The sequence below is a fragment of the Sorex araneus genome, chromosome 1 (genome assembly GCF_027595985.1).
Source record: "Sorex araneus isolate mSorAra2 chromosome 1, mSorAra2.pri, whole genome shotgun sequence".
NCBI classification, from domain to species: domain Eukaryota; kingdom Metazoa; phylum Chordata; class Mammalia; order Eulipotyphla; family Soricidae; genus Sorex; species Sorex araneus.
Window position 1 is genome coordinate 283,916,896 of NC_073302.1, and position 5,942 is coordinate 283,922,837.

The window sequence follows — 5,942 nt, forward strand, 5'->3', positions numbered from 1 at the left end:
GAGAAAAGATCTAAGTCACCACAAGCAGTCAGAAGCCTGTGATGTCGTGACTAATCTAAATCGTTCTGTATCTTTCCTGGGTAGAATCTCTTCAGACCTATTGAGCTTAGATCCATGAAAGGGGAGAGTTAATATCTTTAGAGTGTTCTCTGGGAGAAAAGAGAGCTTTATTTCTAAGTGAGGAAAAATTAATGCTGGGCAATTATTAATCACTTGACATCCTTTCATAAAGCAACCAAACCTGAGTCTAAATCCAAAATCAGGTCTAGAACCTGGGCAAAGAGAAAACCTTTCCTCTGTGTAAATATTTATGCTGCTACATAATATTTATAAGACTTCAGATTATAAGCAGGAGAGATAGTACAGGGTTCGGGCACTTGCCTTGCGCAGCGCCTACCCTAGTATGATACCCCGTCCCCAGAACGCTGCCAGGAGCAATCCCTGAGCACAGAACAAGAGGCAGAACTTGAGCCACATGGAATGTTCTCCCCCAAAGAAAGCCTTAAGATTCCCGATTAGAGTTATTCAAACTCACTAATGAAGTACAGATCATTTGTGTTCCAACTCACATACTATATCTTGTCCACTTCCCACTGAATATAGTTTATTTTTCTGATCAACAACACATCTTCAGAGGAAAAAAATTATCTAAAAATAACTCTGGTAAAGATAATAATCGCTGATACATTTTAAAATATGAGTAGTATTTTTTTTCAACAAAAGTTTGAAAAATAAACTGTTTTTGAAGATATTAAGGGTAGGGGGCTGGAGCGATAGTATAGCAGGTAGGGTGTTTGCCTTGCATTCGGCCAACCCGGGTTAGATTCCCAGCATCCCGTATGGTCCCCTGAACACCACCAGGAGTAATTCCTGAGTGCAGAGCCAGGAGTATCCCCTGTTCTTTGCCAGATGTGACCCCAAAAAAAGAAGAAGATATTAAGGGTAGAGTTAGTGCAGACAATTTCAAGCATCCATTGTGGACAGTCACCAGAAGTGTGAGTTTTATACTACTGTCAGTAACATTACAATTTTGGAAGCATCTTGAAATGGCTCCACAGCCAAATATCAACAAGCTGTCAAACAGCCAATGCACTAAAATGCCCATCTCGGTGGCCCTCAGGCCTTTGCTGAGTGGGCACAAGCAGACTCTCCTCCACTCAGGCCGGGCCCACCAGTCTCCATACCTCTTGTCCAAACTTCACAGTACTTCCAGGCCGGTGTAAAGCACTGCGAAGTTGATGGTAAAGTTGTGTAGAATTCTAACAGGCGCACGGAGTCAAGACAGAACCACAGAAAGCTCAACGAGCACCAAACAGCCCAGGAAATCATCAGACAGTGGTTTTAGAGACATCATTGTGAGACAGAGCAATCAATCGTCACAGGGTGACTCGTATTGATCTGTTTTCCAATGATTCCATTTTTCATTTTCTTTTAACAATCACAGTATAACTGTATCACTGTCATCCCATTGATCATTGATTTGCTCGAGCGGGCCCAGTAACGTCTCCATTCATCCTAGCCCTGAGATTTTTACAGCCTCTCTTTACTCGTCCTTCCCAATGGTACCGCATTAGAGGCTCTTCAGGGTCAGGGGAATGAAACCCATCTTTGTCACTGTATTTGGCATATGAATATGCCACAGGGAGCTTGCCAGGTTCTCCCACAGGCAGGCAGTAAACTCTTGGTAGCTCTCTAAGAGGGAGAACTAGGCTATTAGATGTTGTGTGGCCGCATCCTGGCCTCAAGCTTCCGGGAACTTGGTTTTATAGTCTCTGGATGTTGGCCGTTGGTGGGATTACATGGTGCTGGGGGCAATTTTTGTGTGTGACTGCCAAGATACTGGAAAATGGGGAGTCTGGGTGAAAGAGGCCCAGTCCCGATCTGAGCAGCCTTGAAGATCTCAGCCCCAGGTCCCACACACCTGGGTTCCTCTGCTGGCTCATCCAAACGTGTGGAAAGTGGCCTTGAACATGGGTGTGGCTGGGTTCCAGGGGTCTTCAACTGCCAGGACTCTGCTCAGGGCAGGAGGGAATGCAACCCACCCCCTCCGAGGGCCCCTGGTGAAAAAAGCCAGGTGCGGAGGCAAGAGACTCTTACAGGAGCTTTGTTTTATACTCTCTGGATGTTGGACAATATGAAGTAAAATTTTCATGTGCCTACTAAGGGGACAGGTGCCTGGGAGTGGGGTTGGGGGCTTGGGGGGTTGGGAACCTTGGCAGAAGGAAGGTCCCACTGATATTGGGATCAGTATTGGAGCATTGTATGCCTGAAACAACTGGTCCATGAATAACTTTTTAAATCCTGGTGTTATAATAAAAAATAACATTTTGGAAGCAGGGAATTTAGATGTAGCTAAAATGTGTATCTTAGATATCATAAACCCTTCACTGACTTTAAATAGTCTTGCCACCCTGAGTCAATGAATTCTCTATAAAGGTACATATCTGGTATCAAACTTTTTCCTATTAAAATTCACAATGATTCAAAAATAACAAGTGTTTCTCACATGGTGAAAATAATAATGATGATGCTTGAAGTGCATTTTATACTTTGAATTAATTTTTCTCATTGAAAAGAAAAGGATTTGAGACTACTTTAAAAAATCACCTCCAGCAACTTGCCTTTTCTGAAGGAAAAAAAGCAAAACACACTCAAAAGTGCTGGATTTAAAATTTAAAGTTCAAGGCAACACAGATAATAAAGTCATTGGTCAGGGCAAAATTTAACTGACCCTTTCGAAGTTTAAAGAGATCTTCAATCAAAATGTTTCTCTCAATAGAGAAGGAGCTCTACATGGAGCTGATTTAATAGTAAAACCTACTGAAATAGCTCTCCCTGGGAAAAACAAGTACTAAAGCAAAAAGTATGAAAACACACTAATATTGTGGTAACTCACCTTGCTGAACTGTATTTATCTACTTCAAAGGAAACGAAACAGATCAAATAGACCAAAATAACGTAGGAATAGACTTTCTCTTGTTCTTTTAAGTTTGCTCAAATTTACTCTCCTATGCAGCTTCTCTTAGATGATAAAGCATTTTTATAATGCTCTAGGGTTTGTTTTTTTTTTTTTGCAAACAGATATTTATGATTTGCTTTAGTTCATGTACCTTTAGTGTCATTAACCTGCCTTCGGGGGTGAATCCACCGGTGACTGTTGGACGGTAATAAATGAGTCACAGTAAATATGATGTTAGCTTGTGCTATCTGGGCAATGAAGAAAAAAGTCTCTGCAAGTTGAAGATATGATTGTCCTCGAAGCAAAGTATCTTTCAGTAACTCATTTTTGTTTCTCGGGCTCTTTACTGCACCAGGCAGATGCACAGCATCGGTACGGGGCTATCCGGGCTGCCATGTTTAAATCAATGGGTGGTTCCAGATGATTCCACAAGGTGAGACCAGCCTGTCTTCCCAGTTACAAAAGGAGGAACAAGAAAAATTATTACTTCTACTGATGTAGGCTGGGAGCAAATCTTATTGGTGTACAAATCCTTCACAGAGAAATGTTAATAGAACCCATAATTCTGTGACACCTCCTCCCGTTGTGAAAGCAAGTCGGGGAGCACAGAACAAAGCCGGCTCCATTATTAATTTCACACTTGAGTAGAACCACAGTTTAGCATTCACTGCGTGAACTCAAATCACAACAGACAACTAGACTCAGTGACAACCAAAATAAGGCAAGTTCAGTTTGAAAAACAAAGAAGAGAAAGGGTGGTTCTGGCAGTCGGTGGTGGGCGTGGTGACAATTACTCACATAAGGACGTGTGAAACGAAACCTTGGAAATTCCATAATACTGCAAACCAGAAAGCCTGCAAAAATATTTTTTTAATTAAAAGAAAATAATAAACACAGAGAAGAACACTTTAGGGACCAACACCCCATTTGGTCCTCGGAGCCTCACTAAGTGATCCTTGAGCAAAGAGGTAGGAGTCAGGCCTGAGCACTGTCAGGTATAGTCCCCAAACACAACACAACAAAAAAACTGAAAGCACAAATATTATTTCCTATATAATTCTCTAATTATTCCTCTTGTTTTAAATCTGAGTTAGGGTAAAAGTTTTTCTTCTTTCTCTGTCTCTGTCTTTTTGTCTCTCGCTGTCTCTCTATCTCTATCTCTCTCTGTCTCTCTCTTTCTCACTGTCATTTTTAATTTTTTGTATTATTTCGTGTTTCACCAGCACTTAGGGGCTACTCTTGGCTCTGTACTTGAGGGGATCACTCACTGCTATTGTTAGGGGATCATGTACATACCGGAGAGCCCAGCAAGCTACTGAGAATATTCCACTCGCAAAGGCAGAATCTGGCAAGATACTCACAGTGTATTCTATATGCCAAAATCAGTAATGATAGGTGTCATTCCCCTGACCCTGAAAGAGATTCTAATCACTGGGAAAGAGGAGTAAGGAGAGGCTGCTAAAATCTCAGGGCTGAGAGGAATAGAGACGTTACTGGCGTCTGCTAGAGTAAATCGATAAACAATGGGATGACAGTGATAAATATGATACTAGGATGGTACACTATCCTCCCACATGCAAATCATGCAGTCAGTCCCATAAGCTCTCTCCAGGCCCTGTCATTTTTATTCTTATAGCTTTGATATCTGCTTTAACAAAATGTGTAGTGAAAGGAACAAAAGAGAAATTGCTTACTGGGGAAAATATTTACCAAATGACAGAACTTTTGTATGATTTTCAAAGCAATTTCTAATAATTTAATGAGTTTTACTAACTTCCAGCTTAAACATAAAACATAACAACTTTTACATATACACACATTTCTATATTTCTTACTTTGTTTATGCCTTTGGTTTAAGTTCAGTAAGGACATATTATTTTGGTGATGTGAAGTTTTTTCGTCATTAGACATAAATAATGAATACATTTTCACTTAGCATTTTCCTTTCTGTACAAGTAAAAATGAAGTTTAAATCAATATCCTCTTTTCTAATCTCATATAGCTGTGTCCCATCTGTTAGCTGAGTGGATAATGTTAGTACAGATATAGATACTATTAATAATAATAATAATAAATAACCAATAACAAAACGCAAAAAAGTGAAAATATTGGTTTAAAAAGTATGCCTCCTTTTATAATTTTACTGATTTGAGTATTTTTAAAGCTTGCTCCAAACAAAAGCATTTTCCATAGTGTAATTGGAATCACAGTAATTCAAACCCAAGCACTGATTTGTTGCAAACAAAGGTCAAAAGCCTCTGGATTAATGCTTTATTTTCTATTTCAACTTATCTGCATGAACATGGTGAAGGACAACTTCCTTCAGCTGTTCCCAAGGAAGAAAGCACATTCTGTTGGAACATATTCTAAAGAGTCTGAACAATAAATCGAGCAACTTAAATTGCAGTCAAAGATGGCTAGAAAGAAACGTGTCTGTGATATAGTTAAAGCAAAAAAAAAAAGTGGACTTGTAGAGTTTCTAAAATTATTTCTTGAACAGATTTACTGGTGGACCTACTGCTTTCTTGCCTCATACTGTGAAAGTTGACGAGCCCAAAGCGAGTCTTTCTCAGAAGAACATTTTTGAGATTTACGAGTGTATTTTGAGCTGTTATGATTGCCATCTGATTTATGATTTGTGTGGAGAATTTTCTAGTAATATGCAGGGTGCAAGCACTCAAAAGCAAAGAACATATTATTTTCAAATTGTTTTCTATCAAAATACAGAAAGATATGGAGCTGGCATTGAAATAATGTTCCATTACATACTAGTCCTGACTTGTCATTCAGCCCCTTCATGCCCCGTGTGCCCACAGTCATGTGTCATAGCCCATCCTGTGGCCATGTTATGCTTCAGCTGAGTTGGTGATTGCAATATCTTTGACCTATGTGCTTACTGCATTGGTGTTCCATATATTTCCACCAGAAAGTGATGTTTTTTTTGTTTTCAAAAAGAACGAGAAGGACCAAAAGTTTTAGAAAA